Genomic DNA, 16,980 nt, shown 5'->3' with positions numbered 1-16,980 from the left:
GAAAATAGTTCCAGGTGGCCTCATACTGGCACAGAGTAATGTGAACCCATTTTTAACCAGTCACTGTGGCCAAGAGCAGGGGTAATGCTGGCCAGGACTGGTTCCCTGTCCTCCCTTTCTGCAGGGTCAGTTATAGTTCCCTGAATAATCTGTCCTGGTAATCAAGTGGCCCTTTCTTCCTCAGGCCAGTCTGGACCAAGTAATAAGGATTCCCAAGAATGCAGTTATCCCCTAATACTGACCTAAACCTATCACACCATGAGAAGTCTACACCTGGCACAGCTAATATTGATTTTTTCTTCTCAGATTTCACCTCCATCAACCCAACAGTCAGTAGTGAGCAATACTGGGAAAGATCTTCATGGGTGTGGATGGCTGAGAGAAGCTGTAACCTTCAGTAGAGGAAATCAGTCATATCCAAATCGTATTCTATGAGATACAAAGGTAGTAAATAGCCCGACTTCACTCTCCTCCCACCCTTCACTCTCACATCTGTTCTTTCCATTGTCAAATCCACATAGAGGCAGGAGAGCAGAGTGAGGCAGTCCATAGAAGTCAGGCTCCTACGGGGTACATAGCAGAGTAGAGAAAGCTGGATTGTGGATCTGGAGGGGCAAACAGAAGACAGCCAACACAGGAGCCTTGTAAGAAATAATGTAAGAAATGGATTATAGATCTGGTGTGAAATATAAATAGAAAAGGTAAATGGAATGTTTTATTCACTAGTTGTGTCCATGATTTTAAACTAAGGAAATACGATGATGAATCATAGATTCAGAACTTTCAGGCAAGTCAGCCAAAATACACTGAAACCATCAAAGTATATTTTAACTGACTAGCTTAAAAAGAAGTGAGATTGTACCCCACCTATGCCCTTCCTCTTCTGACATCCTCAAGAATTTGATTTCCAAGTATTGCTTCCTCTCTCTGCTATGGTCTTCCAACAAATCTGCCTCTAAGAAGCTACTAGATTCTTCATTGTCTGAAATTAAATGCAAAGGATGAGTGAGTGGTTCAGAAAACAAAAATGAGCAACAAGCCAGGCTGGCATGATTGACCGTGCTTATATACACATCAGAAAGATCAATCTAGTCTCCTTGGAAAGCAGAATTTTTTAAAAGTTCAAATGACTTTGCCACTAATCCAATATACTATAGTACCTCAGTGAATCCAGCTGAGATGCACAGTCGAGCCTAGTGTACCTGCTTTTGTGAGGAAAATTTTACCTTTCATATAGGTGTTATTAGCCATCAAAGAGGTAAGCAGCTAACATTATGTGACAAAAGATACACCAAAGCAGACATGACCTGAGCGGAGCAGTCATGTCAGTTAATCTTCCACGTTGGAGAACAGTGCTGCCTTCTGTCCTCCTGGAGGGCTGCACACTGCTTTTCACAGAGGAGCAGGGCCAGCTTTGTGTGAACAGTATCACACCCATGATTTCAGCTAAACCAGGATCAGAAGGAAAATCAGTTACCTTAGACCTGGTTAGCCAAGGGAACTGAACCTAAAGACAATAGGAGATACCTTTAAGATGGAAACTTTCAAATCAGACTCAAATTCCTCATTTATTGAATAGACATGTATTGAGAAAATATTTTACCTGCCATATCTGAAATAGCATTATTTTACCTGAAATTACCTGAGTAAGTAATAAACTACTTGAAATTCCAGCAAAGAGATTTTTTAAAAAAACTATCCCTACATATTTCTTAGGGCTTCCTACAGCCCTAAGTGTCTGAAGAATTGCCTCATTTTTTTAAAATGTCATTTTAAATTCAAAGACATTCTCACTGGTACTCTGGCTTCAAACTTCACTGTGTTGAATATATTTATTAAGCAATAACTTGGATTAGATAAAGAATGACTTTCAATTATATTCTAAATGGAAAAAAAATATCAACAAATTGTAACTAAAGAGTTAACTCTAATAAATCATGTCTTAAAAAAAGAAGAGCAGGAAAATTAAGGTAAGAAAAAAGGGCAAGCAAATAGTTCTCAGAGGATTGTCTCACTCAAATTTTGGCCCTTAATCTTTGAAAAGTTGTTTATTTTTCTTTTCATAGGTAGATATTCAAATGTCATCCAAGTTATGAAATTATACCTGTTCTAATACCCAGAAAATACTTCTTTAAAAGAAGGTTTAATTTTACTGAATAAATGTCCTTGTTTCATAAAAATGTCCCCACAGGTACTTTGACAGATGTATTTAAGTATTTAAAATTTAAAGAATCAGAAGTTAGATTTCTTGTCAGATGTGTGCAATATAAATTTGCCTAATGCTATTTTAGGCCCATTTCTACAGAAGATTCATAACAAATTTGAGTGCATTTCAATTTCAGTTTTGAGAGCAACAGCTTGAGAGTAAGATCATTTAGGTTTAATAAAATACCTGTTCAAGAACTTATATTGTGCCATTCATTAAGTTATTTGTTCTGCAAATATTTATTGAGGGATAAAGTAGGAATCAAGACAGATATCATGTCTAATTTTAGGAAATATACAGTCTAGCATGATATTCAGACAAATTAAGAGACCACTTATGTTAAAATAGTAACAGAAGAAAGAGTTAAGTTCAGAATTTGTGTGATTTATTAATATTTATGAAGGCCCCAATTCTCATGTCCATCTTTAAATGTGGCTAGAAATAGGAAATGTAAATGTGCATAATTTAACCAAAAAGGTCCAAAGACCTGGTATAAAAACTAGTAACGTTGAAGCCCAGAGACCATGAAGATGAGGCTGTCTTCCTCTGCTGGCAATATAAAAAGGAAATAGCTGGCACAGAAACAGAAATATAGAACAGTGGGACAGGATAGAAAGCCCAGAGATAAACCCACGCACATACAGTCACCTTATCTTTAATAAAGGAGGCAAGAGTATACAGTGGAGAAAAGACAGCCTCTTCAATAAGTGGTGCTGGGAAAACTGGACAGCTACATGTAAAATAATGAAATTAGAACACTCCCTAACTGATACACAAAAATAAACTAAAAATGGATTAAAGACTTAAATTTAAGGCCAGAGACTCTAAAACTCTTAGAGGAAAACATAGGCAGAACACTCTATGACATAAATCACAGCAAGATTCTTTTTGACCCACCTCCCAGAGAAATGGAAATAAAAATAAAAATAAACAAATGGGACCTAATGAAACTTCAAAGCTTTTGCACAGCAAAGGAAACCATAAACAAGACCAAAAGACAACCCTCAGAATGGGAGAAAATAGTTGCAAACAAAGCAACTGACAAAGGATTAATCTGCAAAATTTACAAGCAGCTCATGCAACTCAATATCAAAAAAACAAAGAACCCAATCCAAAAATGGGCAGAAGACCTAAATAGACATTTCTCCAAAGAAGATATACAGATTGTGAACAAACACATGAAAGGATGCTCAACATGACTAATCATTAGCAAAATGCAAATCAAATCCACAATGAGGTATCACCTCCCACCAGTCAGAATGGCCATCATCAAAAAATCTACAAACGATAAATGCTGGAGAGGGTGTGGAGAAAACGGAACCCTTGTGCAGTGTTGGTGGGAATGTAAACTGATACAGCCACTATGGAGAACAGTGTGGAGGTTCCTTAAAAAACTAAAAGTAGAACTACCATACGACCCAGCAATACCACTACTGGGCATATACCCTGAGAAAACCATAATTCAAAAAGAAGCATGTACCACAATGTTCACTGCAGCTCTATTTACAATAGCCAGTACCTGGAAGCAATCTAAGTGTCCATCGACAGATTAATGGATAAAGATGTGGCACATATACAATGGAATATTACTCAGCCATAAAAAGAAATGAAATTGAGTTATTTGTAGTGAGGTGGATGGACATAGAGTCTGTCATACAGAGTGAAGTAAGTCAGAAAGAGAAAAACAAATACCATATGCTAAAACATACATATGGAATCTAAAAAAAAAAAAAAAAAAAAAAAGGTTCTGATGAACCTAGAAGCAGGACAGGAATAAAGACGCAGACGTAGAGAATGGACTTGAGGACACGGGGGGGGGGGGATGAGTAAGCTGTGACAAAGTGAGAGAGTGGCCTGGACATATATACACTACCAAATGTAAAATAGATAGCTAGTGGGAAGCAGCCACATAGCACAGGGAGATCAGCTCGGTGCTTTGTGACCACCTAGAGGGGTGGGATAAGGAGGGTGGGAGGGAGACGCAAGAGGGAGGGGATATGGGGATATATGTACACGTATAGCTGATTCACTCTGTTATACAGCAGAAACCAAGACAACATTGTAAAGCAATTATACTCCAGTAAAGATGTTAAAAAAAATTATTCATCACTGTAACAGATGTATCACGCCAATGCGAGATGTTAATAACAGGGGAAACGGAGGGTGGAGGGCGGGGAGAGGGCTATAAGGCAGGAGCTCCCTGTACTTCCCGCTCAATTTTTCTGTAAACCTAAAACTGCTCTAAAATATGGAGTCTTTGTTAAAAATTAATGATAAGAAAGTCTATTTAAAAAAAAAAAAGGAAATAGGGTTTCTGCTCCTCTGCTCTTGAAGTTACAAGGTTTTAAATCCTCCCAGCACTTCAATAGCAGGTCAGATCCCATCTACTTCTTTTACAGCCTTAAAGAGGCAGTGTGGACAGATCTGGGCTTAACATCCAGAATCACCATTTTCCTTGAGCAAGTTATTTAATCTCCCTGCACCACAGGCTCCTCTTCAGTGAGACAGAGGTAATTGTGCCTGTCTCATGGGGTTGACGTGGAGTTAAAACTAATGCAGGTAAAGCCCCTCAGAAAAGTGTGTCTGGCCACATTAAAAAAAAAAAAGTGGGGGAGAGTCATCTTATTAGCAGTAAGCGTAGCAGCAGGTATACAGTAATGATAGTTCTGTGGTAATTCTGTGGCAATAATACTAACACTTGTGGTTCTGAAGTAGTAGTAGAAGTAGCTTTAGAAGCACAGAAACCGAGAGCCTGGCGGTTTGATGCCTTGACCAAGGTTGAATAGTGGTCAAATTAGCCTAAAACATGACACTCTTGAATCTGACTCCAGTCCTCTTCCCATGAGATTATGCTAATTTCCATCTCTAAAAAGACTGTATTTCTATAAACAATTGGTTGATAAGTGTTATCATCAAAACAAACAGAAAAGCATTCAGTGATGTTAACCCTCTTAATAATTTCAATCAAGACTTGCTTGAAAGAGTCAAGCAGTCATTAGACAGGAAAACAGACCTAGGAAAGCATCCACTGCAAACAACTGATCTATTATTTATACATAAACAGCACTAGAGGTAATTAAAAAAAACAAAAAAACAAAAAAACCCTAAGTCTATCAAGACAGCTTTTGAAATGTTAAAAGAAATAAACACAAAACCTTTAGCAGGTCATTCTAAACTATTGGAATTGTGACTCTACACTGGCTTATTTTGTATAATGAGACTGCAGCATTATTAAAGGAAAAAGTTTTATTTTAGCAGTGTCATTATATTGTATTTACTAGTTTTAGCAGCACTCAGAAAGAAAATGGCTGGTAATATCCATGCTAAGTATCCCCAGAATATATTTAATTTGCATTAGGAAAAGAACACTATGGCAAATGCTTAGAAACACCTCTCTCCAACATCTTTTCCTTTCCCTTCCTACAATCATCACCGGCTTCCAGCTCTCATTATCTTGCATTTCACTCTTGAAATAACCTGCTGTCTTGTCTCTTCCCCCTCACTATTTTGCCTTTACAATTCACTCCCACACTCTCTTTGCAGGAGAATTTTCCTGAAGCCCTGCTCTGATTACGTCTCATAGCTATGCTCAGACCTGCAAGGCCAGCCCCCCCACCCCCCGCCCCAAAACTCTGAACACCTGAACCGAACATTTACCTTTCACGTGGATCTGCCCCAACCCAGTTGCAACAGCTTTCATATTCTTACAACATAATAATAATTCTTACATAATAATACATAATAATTACATAATAATTCTTACATAATTCCTACAACAGCTTTCATATTCTTAGCTGTTGTCCAAACATATCTATTAATTGTTTCTTAAATGTTCCCTGAACATTCTTATTTCCACAACATTTTTCATGTGGCTACCCTTTCCTGTTTTACTCCCAGGCCCATTTCTAAAATCTGAAATCATACACAACACATTAGTATTTATATCCAGAACCTTAAACTGTTGATAGAGAGATAAATAAATCATTGAACAGCAGTATGATAGAATGCCATTCAATTTTTCAAAATTATATTCTAGGAATATTTAACAGTCTGTGCAGTACTAATGATACATTATTTTAAAATAATGTATAAAATTAAATATGTAATATCATTATACAAAATACATTTTTCAATGTATATATGAGTGAAAGAAAAGCTTATCTGAAATAAATGTTTAAATCTTGATTGTAGGTTTCCTGGGTGACGGAATTACAGATAACTTTTTATTCTGTCCCACAGATAGATTTTTTTTCAAATGTTTTATATCAACCACACAGCATTTAGCACTTTTATAATTTAAAAATTATTATTTTTTAAAGTTGGCTCACCTATTAATTCCATTCCAAATAATTCTTCTTTGATAAAATCTTTGGCTATGGCCCAAGTAGATTACATGTTTCCTTCCTTTGAGGTCTTAACATATTGAGAACCTTTCTCACCATGTTCCCTGGCATATTTTGGACATACATTGGAGGACTAGCTCATATAACTGTGGTTACAAGCCCAGACTCTTTCATAATTACCTGATACTCAAGCCAGCTAAACCTCCACGCCAATATTAGCCTTAAAAGTGAAAAATTAAACAAATGGCACCTAATTAAACTTAAAAGCTTTTGCACAGCAAAAGAAATCATTGACAAAATGAAAAAAGACAACCTACTAATTGGGAGAAAATATTTGCAAATGATGTGACTGATAAAGGGTTAATACCTAAAATATATAAGCAGCTCATACAACTCAACACCAAAAACAAACAAACAAACAAAAAAACAACAACAACAACAAAAAAGAAAAATGGGCAGAAGACCTGAACAGACATTTTTCCAAACAAGATATACAGATGGCCAACAGGCACATGAAAATGCTAATCATCAGAGAAATGCAAATCAAACCCACAATGAGACATCACCTCCCACCTGTCAAAATGGCTATCATCAAAAATACCACAAATAGCAAACGTTGGCAAGGATGTAGAGAAAAGGGAACCCTTTTACACTGTTGGTGGGATTGTAAATTGGTGCAGCCACTAAACAGTAAGGAGGTTTGTCAAAAAACTAAAAATAGAACTACACTATGACCCAGCAATTCCACTCCTGGGTATACAGCTGAAGAAAATGAAAACTCTCACCCCAATGTTCATTGCAGCATTATTTATAATAGCCAAGATATGGAAGCAAGCTAAGTGTCTATCAACAGATGAATGGATAAAGAAGATGTTTATATATATATATATATATATATATATATATATATATATACACACACACACACACACACACACACACACACACACATATTACACAATGGAGTATTACACACACAATGGAAAATTACTCAGCCATAATAAATGAAATTCTGCCATTTGCAACAATGTGGGAGAACCTAGAGGATATTATGCTTCGTGAAATAAGTCAGAGAAAGACCAATAGTCTATGTTATCGCTTATATGTGGAATCTACAACAAACGAATGAATATAACAAAACAGAAACAGACTCTCAGATATAGAGAACCAACTAGTGGTTACCAGTGGGGACAGGGGAGGGAAGAGGGGCAAGATAAAGGTAGGGGATTAAGAGATACAAACTACTATGTATAAAATAAATACACATTGGGAAATACAGCTATTATTTTGTAAGAACTTTAAATGGAGTATAATTTGCAAAAATAAGGAATCACTATTTTGCACATCTGATACTAACATAATATTGTAAATCAACTATACTTCAATTTAAAAAGTAAAACTTAAATCCTAATCCTTTCAGAGAGTATTTTGGTTTAAATAAAAATAATTCACTGCTTTTTTTTCATAAAACCAAGCATACCTTAGAAATTATGTTTCAACCATAAAGCTGTGAAAATAAACCACTAATAAAAATGTTTAACAAGTTTATAAGATGAACTCTTACTGTGTAAGTGATAACTTGAGTGAAATGCATAAATAAAAAAATTACGTTTCTTGGGTTCATGTCATGTATTGTGCTATTCATCTCTCAATTAGGGATCCCCTTTGGTATTTTATTATTACTTTTTTGGTATTTATTATTATCAGTAAATTCTAATCTAGTATTAGATCATAATAATACATTTAGTTTATAGTCATGGAATAGACCTTGATAAAAGGACCCAGTGAAGTATGTGTTTATTTGCTCATAATTCTAGAACCCCTTTCCTGAACATAAATACTTATTTCATGATCACAAATTGGTCTTTTTTAAAAAAATTCATTATTTGTTCAATCTAGGCAGTTCAGCAGGCTAAAATTGCTTCTTTAGGGCTTACATGTCCTAATGCTTTAATTCACCGTGTTTATTCAGGAAGAAACTGTAAGATTTATTATAAAATAACGTCTCCAGTAGGTACTACTGCACATTGTCAATGCCAGTACTTTCTTCTTCTAAACCTGAGGATTTCAAGAAACACTAGTCTTGTTTTGGAAGTGTTGAGGTCCAGGGTAGGCCACCCGAAAATGTACTTGAATGACATGTTGAGTGCTTTGAATTAAAGTTACTTAAGAAATGGCCAGTGAAAGAGGGACACTCTGACCTTCCTTCCTGTCTCCCTGAAGGCAGGAAATAAATCTCTCGTTTGAAATGTGCACTGCAGGCAGGCAGAGGTAAAAGAACACCCTTAACACCAGAGACAGGGGATTGGAGATGAGAAGTCTGAAACAACAGAGCTCATTACTTCTTTAATTCACTACCCCAAGCCCAAACTCTGCTTAGATTCTTCATTAACTGAGCACCCAAAACCTTAGTTTCTTGGTCCTACCAATTCCTCACAAATTTATTGTTTCTTCATCCAAAAAGTATAAAAGATGCTTGCTTTGGACACTTCTCAGTTCCCATTTATTTATTTTTTTCTTTTTTTAATGTATTTATTTAATTAATTTATTTATGGCTGCGTTGGGTCTTTGTTGCTGCGTGTGGCCTTTCTCTAGTTGCTACGAGAGGGGGCTACTCTTTGTTGCAGCGTGCGGGCTTCTTATTGCAGTGGCTTCTCTTGTTGCAGAGCACGGGCTCTAGGTGTGCGGGCTCAGTCGTTGTGGCTCGTGAGCTTAGTAGCTGTGGTGCATGGGCTTAGTTGCTCCGTGGCATGTGGTATCTTCCCGGACCAGGGTTGGAACCCATGTTCCCTGCATTGGCAGGCAGATTCTTAACCACTGGCGCACCAGGGAAGCCCCTCAGTTCCCATTTCTAGATCTCGATGTGCATGAATTAAATCTTCTTTTTCTTCTAGTAATCTATCTTGTGTCAATTTTGTTATTAGTCCAGCCACAAGAACTCAAAAGAGGTAGAAGGTGAATGAATGTTCCCTCTCCCCAAGAGAAGAAAATGATAGAATACCTGAGATTATGCCCAAATTTCATTTGTCTTTATACAAAGTGACACAGGAGGGGCAGGATGGTGACCACAGGACATTAACATTAAATTTATACCATATATCAAGTAGTTTTTCTAATTTAATTTACCTTATTGTCAATTAATTATTTATAAACAATGCCATACATAACGCATTATTATTTCTATTTTGTATCTAAAGAAACTGAGTATATGAGAGAGTAACTGAAACATGCTAGATCACACAGCTAGAGAATAGTGCATCCAGGATTTAATCTAAAAAGCCATTGCTCTTGCAAGCATATTGTGATGATGTTTTGATTTGTCAATGTTTAGTAAGTGAGAGAGGGAGAGAGAGAAAGCAATCTGACATCATTTCTTGAATGTCTATTGGGCACCTCAAATTTAGCATTTCTGAAAGCTAATGAGCTCTTATTGCCATTCTTTTCCTCCAACCTATCCTTTTCTCCCCTCTGTTAACATTTGTATCCATCACCCAGTTGGTCAGGCCAATAACCAAGGGACTGACACTGATTCTTTCCTTTCCTCACACACTTCTCATTGAATTTATTAACAAATTATGTCAACTCCACCTCCAGATATTCATAATGTCTTTGGATACTTCTTAAATTTTGTTACACATATGACTTTTTTAAATATGTTAATACTTGACAAGGGAGCCAAAAGTACTCAATAGGGAAAGGATAGTCTCTTCAATAAATGGAGCTGGGAAACTGGATAACCACAAGCAGAAAAATTAAATTGGACCCCTATCTTATACCACTCACAAAAATTAACTCAAAATGGATTAAAGACTTGGACATAAGACTTGAAACTATAAAAGCCATAGAAGAAAACATAGGAGAAAAGCCCTTTGACATTAGTCTCAGCAATAATCTTTTTGGATATGACTCCAAAAGCACAAACAACAAAAGCCAGAATTATGAAGAGTGACTATATCAAACTAAAACACACCACACAGCAAAAATAAATAAATTAAAGAAAAAAAGAAAGAAAGATAAATCAAGAAAATGAAAAGGCTTCCTACAGAGGGAGAAGATATTGGCAAACCATATGTCTGACAGGGGTTAATATCCAAAATATATAAAGCACTCATATGACTTCAGTGACAAATAAACAAACATTTAAAAATGGGCAGAATAGCTGAATAGACATTTTTCAAAGAAGACATACAAGTGGCCAACAGGCACATAAAAAGATGTACAACATCAATAAATATCATGGAAATGCAAATCAAAACCACAATGAGATATCACCTCACACCTGTTAGAATGGCTAACTACAAGAAGACTTAAGTTTCCGTCTACAGATGAATGGATAAAGAAGATATGGTGTATATAAATATATATACCATACAGTATATATATGTGTGTGTGTGTGTATATATATATATATATATATATATATATATATATGCACCATATGATACGTGAGTGTGTGTGTGTATATATATACACACACACACTCACACACACAATGAATACTATTCAGCTACAGGAAAGAAGGAAATCTTGCCATTTTTAACAACATGGATGAACCTTGAGAATATTATGCTAAGTGAGATAAGTCAGACACAAAAAAGACATATGCTGTATGATATCACTTATATGTGGGATCTAAAAAAGGTGGATTCTCAGGAAGAAAAATAGAAGAGTGGTTATCAGGGGCTAGCAGGTGGGAAATTTGGAGAGATGTTGATCAAAGGGTGTAAACTTGAATTTAGAAGATTAATAAAGTTCTGGGGATTTAATGTACTACAATAGTGATTATAGTGATTCTAATCAATGATTATAGTCAATGATATACTGTATTATACACTTGTAAGTTGTAAAGAGACTAGATCTTAAGTGTTCTCACATTTAAAATTGAAATGTGTAATAATTGTGATGTGATGCAGATATTAGCTGACACTACAGAGGTAATCATATTGAAATATATAAGTGTATAAAATCAATACATTGTAGATCTTAAACTTATGCAATGTTCTATGTCAACTATATCTCAATAAAAGAAAGTAATAATGTCATTTAAAGGAAAATTGATTTTTCAACTAGTAAATTAATGCCAGAAAAATTGGGACTTTATATGTGTGTGTGTGTAAGTACTACATATTACTCTACGATTTATGAACTAAGCCTAAGATAAAGACCAGAGACAGCTTAGGTACCAACAGAGCCTAGGTAGGCTGGAGGGTTAACATCCCTTTGCATCTCGTAAAAAGTACAAAAGGAGAGCCTTTGTTTCTACTTCCTGCACAGGGGTGAGAGACTGCTTCATGAGAGGACCTAAGAAATTTATCCAAATAGAACAGCTGGAGGGAAGCACACAGAGGAGCCTAAAAAGGCAACCAAGGGACAAAAGGCAGAGGATGAATCCTCAGGATACATCTGCTCTGGGCCAAGAAGGAAAGCTAGAATGAGAAATCAGTGACTTTGCCCAGTGTGTCTACATAGATGCAACTTTGCACATGCAGGATGGTGACAGAGTCTTTATTGAGGAATCAGTGATGACTGAAAACAGAGTGAGTTTTAGATGGAGACTGGTGCATCCTAAAACAAAGTTGTGCACAAATCCTGATATACCAAGAGAAGAAAATTCACTCAGTTGCAATGTGTGTCTGTGTGTGTGTGCGTGCGTATGTGTGCAGCTGAAACGTACTGGCTTGGATATGTATTTGTGTGTGTTAGGAATGCTTACATATTGTGAATATGCAACATTAGATTCGTGTCATTAAAGACTATAAAAATAGGTCTTCCTCCTCCCTTTCATCTTCTAAAGCCCAACTCAAAATTTAACTCAAAGGTAATCTCTGCCCCCTCTGAGTGTGTATATCAATTCTTCATACATCTCTTTCTGTAATTACTATGTTGCATTACAATTGTCTGTTACAGGTATTACTCTGTCACTAAAATGTTAGTGTTTAAGAGGAGGAATTTGACCTCCAGGGCTTAGCAAAGTACCTGCCTCATAATAAGCAATGAATAAATGACGAATGAATGAATGAGTACCTAGTGTTTTCAGAAATGTAAAATTTATATAGAAGTTCTATTTGGAAAGCCTGACATGCGTAAGAAAAAACCTGTATCCATCAAAACAAAGTTTGCTGAATTGTCAACAGCATAGCATTAGAATTTGTGGAGGAGTGGGTTCCACACAAACCATCCCTGTGAAGCAGCAGATGATTTGAATGCAAAATTAATGAAATGTGTAGATAATTCTTAACAAGGAAAGAAGTAAACCGGAGAGCTGACTGAGTTGTTGAATGACAAGTTTGGGGAGATTGGCAGATATAATGAGATGAGATTTAACATGAATACTGCAAGACAATTTACCTAGGGAAAAATCACCGGCAGCTAAGCTATAAAATTGAAACCCATTCTCCCTTTGTAAATAAATAATGTTTAAAAAGATTCTGGTTATAGTGGATAATAATTTGTATATGAGCTCAGTTTATAATGCTGTTGCTAAATAGCCAACTGCCCTCTCAGGAGGATAAACATAAAGGATCATTTCAACTTGACACATACATACAAAGGAGAGAAGGTGCCTTCAGGAGCTTTAGGAATCACTTTGATTCTACTGTCTGTAATTGGAACCATTTCAATAGAGAAAGTGCACCTTAAAGTTTAAGGAAAAAGAAATAAACATCATGAAATGAATCGGAGCCCCTTTAATTTGGAAAACCTCTAAAGGGCTCAGAGTGAAGGTCATTCTGCCCAGTCCAATGCAATCAGCTGCCAAACAACAGTAAGATGAATTACTGCTAGCATATACTGAGTGTTTACTCCAGGCCAGGCCCTGCCAACTACTTTCAAAGTATTATCACACTTAATTCCCACAGCAGAGCCATGTCACTGCTCCTTGACATTGTATCCATTCTACAGATAAGGAAACTGAGGCTTAGGGACATCAGGGAAGTTGAATATGGTCTGACAGCAATGAAATGACAGCAGCATGGTTAGTACACTGGCCTCACAGAATCCAAGACTGTGCTCTTCTCTACTCTGTTGTGTTTTTAGTACTATTTACAAAACTGTAAACCCCTGCTCCTCTGCCTGATTTCCATTAACTGAGGTGGCCATTTCCTTTCTCTTTACCCTAATCTCTTTCAGCACTTCAACCATTACTCTCCCTTGAATTCAGAACTTTCTGACAAATTATGTTCAGTCCTATCTGTACACCTTTGCTGTGCTGTACCTAAAGTCCAGAAAATCTCTCTCCACTCAGCCAACTCTTCCAATCCTCTCTATCGGGACCCAGCCTTATCAGGAAACTTTTAATAGATTATATTCTGGTTTTGAAGTTATCTCCAATTGTTCCACACACATGTTCACATTTATTTTACTACAGCCGACATTAACCTTCCCTATCTTTATCTTATTCATAGACCAGCACCCTATTAGGCACAGAGGTGGCATTCATAAGTTCTGTATAATTGATCAAAAAAAAAGAGAGTTAGGGAGAAAGGGAAGATTTATAAATACCAATACCTCCAAAGTTTGGCACCCAAAGAGGATGGTACTATTCACAGGGAAGAAACTGTGAAGTTTACGTTTGTTGTTCAGCCTGAGTGAAAACAAATTTTCATGAAAAGAGAAGAATTAGATCTACTAAGGCTAGCTTTAAGAAAATGTACTGACGTTCGATGCTCAGAAATTATCCACTTAAATTCTCAACAATCGCAGTGAGAGAGCACCTCTTCTGACAGACTAGGGTCCTGGGTTATCAAAGTTGTCCATCTGTCTCTGGTTCTGTGTGGTGAAACTCTCGGTGTTATGTTCAGAAATTTATTCTGACTTCCACATCTGGAATGTGAGATCAGATTGTGAAAAGGCCATGAGGATTGAATAAATTAAAATGTAATGACCCTCAGCTCTGAAAGTATATCTACCTGGAGGACAGCCTGCTCCTGGGAGTAACCCAAGGGCTTAAAATCAGCTGAATGTTAGTGCATTTTACCACTGTAACCATGGCAAGAAAAATGATGATGAAGCCAACAGCTATGCTATACCACACACATTTCACTGCCATTGAAAAATGTCCTACATCTGTGTCTTAATGCTGGCATCTGCTTCAAATTACCCTCAGATGAGCTCTACAGCTCTTGCCTAATTGGACACTAACAAAATGGTATGGCTGTTATTGCTTAGCTTCTAGTTGCCCTTTATGCAACCGTCTAGGCTGCTAATGAATCTTCGTACGCAAGAGCCTTGCCTTTATCAGAAATTCTAAAAGCAGTATATATCAGCAAGTAGTTCAAAAGATCTTAGGTATCAAATGATTAGTTCTTAACTAAATTTCTTATTGTCTTTTAACTGAGAAGTTTAAAACCCCACTAGTCAGAAGCAGTTGAAAACAAAACAAATAGGAATTAAATCCACCCAGACCTTCAAAGAGTCAGTTTTAGAGAGAATAGAGACCTTTTTCAATACATGATGAGATGGAGCATCAAGCAAGTAAAATGGTTTTCTCAAGGTCAAATGTTAAGCTAGTGGCAGAATCAAGACTAGGACCCAGGTTTCCTTTCAGTACAGGAAACATTCTATTCTCTAGCATTGCCACTCCCTCAGTTATTACTACCACCAGTTAAGATGCATCTTGTAGTCAGCACAGCAACACCAAAGGGAAGTTGAGTCCATGCACTACTTTTCCTTTCTTCTTGATAAAACTTGACACAATATTAAGATGGAAGATATCAGGAACCTTTGTTATCGCAAAACCCAAGAGTGAAGTTGCAGGGCCTTGAGAAGGTGATAGAGAATTGAAGCATGAAAGCCAGAAGTAAAGTCTGTCTTGAATTTAATATATGACAAGTCCAAGGGGAGTTGGCACACTGCAGTATTTTTATAAGATGGGCCTCACCGATAAGATGATGGCAGAGTATGAACCATTAGGAGAGCGTTTCAGTATTAATGATGCTCCATCTTGAAAGTAAGTCAAGAAGATATGACCAAAGTAGAATTTATTAAAATTGCTTACATTAAGAAAAATATGGAAAGCTATATTATGTAGAAAATCCATTTAAATAGTGTTCTTAAATTTTGCAATACAAACAATGAAATTTTATCTTTACAGATATTTTTTAAAATGTGTAGTCCACAAGTTATGAGTAATATGAATACATTTCATGATAAAATTAATTACTTACTTCTCTGCAGTAAATGCAGTGTTGGGTTTCATATCTTGGTGAATAACATCACCATCAACTCAAGTTCCCAAGTGAGAATCTTAAATCATCTTCTCCTTCTCTCATGCCCTCAATTCTCACACTTTCTTCAAATCTTATTGACTCAGCCTTTGATATACATTTGCCCCCCTTGTCTGCTCACTGCCCCTGCTTCAACTCAACCTCATTTCATCCAAAGACTGAAGAATTAACCAAAAAAGTGGCCTAATATGTCACAGCCTCCACCCTATTTTCCCCAACTCTGTTTATCCTCCTCTTGGCATCAGTGATAAATTTTTCAAATACAAAGTTGTCTGTGTTATGTCTCTGCTTCAGAACCTTCAATAACATCCTTCTACTCACAGACCAAAACTCAAAATCCTTTGAATGGCCTATATGGCCATCAAATTATTGCCATGACTGAGCCTCCTAACCTCATATGTAGGCTCTTTTCCCTCACATGGCCTATCCCTTAAACTGCACTGAATTCTCTGTAGTACCCCAACACACTCATATCTTTGCTAATTATTTTCCTACTAATTGAAATTACTAGCTTTTCTTATTCACCTGATGAATGTTTAATCACCCTTAATGAATTGGCTTAAATATCAACTGTTCTGTGAAGTTTTTCTGATTCTCCACAACATAAAAATCTGAATTCTTCACTGTTCTATATGTATACCTACTGTCACTCATCACATTGGATTGTTTCCTTTAATGTATTTGTCTTATTTGTTTTTCAGAATTCTTGGCAGGGAGGGAGTAGGTATACTTGTCTTTGTATTCCCAGTATGTAGCACAATCAATGTAGATGCTTACATTTCACAGTAAATGATGAATTTGTTTGCTTAATATTTTGTCATTTTTAATAGCCACAGTGATTGCTCACAGCCTTTACTACACAAAATGTTAGTTATTCATAATATCAATTCCATGATGAACTCTTCATAGCCATATCACATACAGTAGAAATTTCCAGGAGAATAAGAACAAAGAAATGTCTTTGGATTTGGCCATCATGGTGGTCCTGATAACTTTTCAGGGACTAATTCCAGTAGAATTGAAGAGAACCTTAGAGGTTTGAGGAATAAAATGAACACAGCAATAAGTAACATTTTTAGTATTTTCTAAGACTCTTCTCAGTGCTTTACATACATTATTACATAAACCCTGCAAAGAGGAGAGGCCCTGTCATGTGGTGATGGCTTTAGGCATGTATACATATACCAAAATGGTCAAATCCTACTTT

The sequence above is a fragment of the Mesoplodon bidens genome (genome assembly GCF_964165515.1).
Source record: "Mesoplodon bidens genome assembly, chromosome: 1".
NCBI classification, from domain to species: Eukaryota; Metazoa; Chordata; class Mammalia; order Artiodactyla; family Ziphiidae; genus Mesoplodon; species Mesoplodon bidens.
This window is presented reverse-complemented; position numbering follows the sequence as displayed.